Source organism: Aplysia californica, unplaced genomic scaffold (genome assembly GCF_000002075.1).
Source record: "Aplysia californica isolate F4 #8 unplaced genomic scaffold, AplCal3.0 scaffold00693, whole genome shotgun sequence".
NCBI classification, from domain to species: domain Eukaryota; kingdom Metazoa; phylum Mollusca; class Gastropoda; order Aplysiida; family Aplysiidae; genus Aplysia; species Aplysia californica.
The window spans coordinates 208,522-210,421 of NW_004797963.1; the positions used below are offsets into that span (position 1 = coordinate 208,522).

The 1,900-nt window shown below is 38.3% G+C and overlaps 1 protein-coding gene across 2 annotated transcripts in view; it reads right to left on the reverse strand.

Annotated features, from left to right (window-relative positions):
- LOC101850365 (tau-tubulin kinase 1) overlaps positions 1 to 1,329 on the reverse strand; it is a 26,644-nt gene extending 25,315 nt beyond the window's left edge. For both annotated transcript variants that reach the window (XM_005108490.3, XM_035972438.1), the window contains exon 1: positions 1,147 to 1,329. The gene's annotated coding sequence lies outside the window, so the exon portion shown is untranslated. The remainder of the gene's footprint in view (positions 1 to 1,146) is intronic.
- Between the last annotated feature and the right edge of the window lie 571 nt (positions 1,330 to 1,900).

Consider the following 1,900-nt stretch of genomic DNA (forward strand, 5'->3'; position numbering starts at 1 on the left):
GAGAGAGAGAGAGAGAGAGGAGTAGCACGAGAATTTCCTGGAAAAACAAAATGGTGACCCGCATAGTTCGGCTCGATTCGAAAAGTTAAATAGCCGTAGCATCTTTGTAGATGACCAAATTAATTTACTTTTGTGTTTTAACATCATTTTTGAACTTTGTTATGGTCAATTTGATCGTCCACACCGATAGTATTCAGAAAGAGACAGAGAGAGAGAGGAGAGGGGAAGAGTAGATCTTGCGAGAACTTCCGGACAAAACAAAATGGCGACCCGCGTAGTTCGGCTCGATTCGAAAAGTTAAATAGCCAGCATCTTTATAGACGATCAAATTAGCTTACTTTTGTGCTATAACGTAACTTTTTCCTTGCTATCTGTTTGATCATCCACACCGATAGAAAGTATTCCGAAAGTAGGAAAAACAGGTCTTGTTTCACACTGGGTGAGAATAGCCAACGCTGGCAAGTCTCACCCGGGGTGAGAGGTCGATCGTATTTTTATTCTCACCACGGGTGAGGATAGCCACTTCCTAATCATAAAGCTAAGAACAAATTTTTCTTCAAGTCTTCAGTAAATGCTCCAATTTCTCCAGTCTGTACTGATGTAGAATCTAGATCTAGAGACACACATGAGGCTGACACTGGCCAGAGGTGATCTGGATTCTAGATCGAGAGTCTAGATCTTCTAGCCTAGTTACCTAGTATCTCTAGATCTAGATCTAGATATCTAAATCTAGAGCAGCTAGAGTCTAGATCTAGACTCTAGTAGACTCTTAGTCTTACTCTTACTACTAGATCTAGAATCTATAGCTAGTCTAGATCTAATCTAGATTCTAGATCTAGATATATATCTAGATCACTAGATCTACTCATAGACAGAAAAAAATGGCCACCTTTATTTATCATCAGGAATGGGTGTAAACGTGGGAAAATGAACGATTGCCCGAGGCAAGCGTCAGGCACGGTGTTCTGAATTTTGAGTTGGTGACACACAGGACCGTGAATTGGACAACCCTGCAGTCTGCAAACTCAAGAGTGTGTGTAACTACGAGAAAATAGACGATCGACTGGCCCATTGATGTGTCTGGGTCTAGATCTAACTCTAACGATATGTAAGATACGTATAAGACAGGCAAACAAAAGATATTACCTGGCTACTGGTCAGACAGATGAGATGTAGAAATGTCTTCCCCGTTCTCTTTGTGGTAAAAAATACATTGTTCTCAACCTAGAGCCAGTTGAAGCTGTCTGCGAATTGTTATAACCATGATGTTTAGCTAAGTGAAGAGAAGACCGAAGTCGAGACAAATATGCAAGGTTGCCAGAACCCCACGACTTCCCGCGAAGTATTTGATTTCACTTTTTTCAATCAATTTCAACCAAGTTTACCTCGGGGTATTGTCTTTTGTTTTCCTTTTGTTGAGAGACCAATCGTTATTTACTTACCATCATCACAAACTCTATAATAGTTATAGCTAAAAACTGTTGTGTGAGAAAAGTAAATTACAAAATGCCAAAGAAATCTAAAAAATTCTGTTTTGAGAAAAACGCTAAAAATAATGCTACTTCCGTTGGTATGGCATAGTCCGAAAATTATCTAGAAGCAATACTTCTCGGATTAGATTTAACGTATTTCAATATCTAAAGAATAATTGTCATTTTTATCAAACAGCTTATAAAATGTTGTTGTATGGCGTGAAAAATAAATAGTGACAGTGTTATATTCAAAAGAGTAGTATATCAAATACAATAAAAAACATTTTGAATTGGCAAATCCGATCCACCTTTACCCTAGAGTGACATCCAAATTCACTCGCTCGGCCCATTATTTTTATTATTTTTTTATATTTTTATTGCCCATAATTTGTTCGTCCGCCTTGTTTGAACGCCTTCATTCTCTCCCC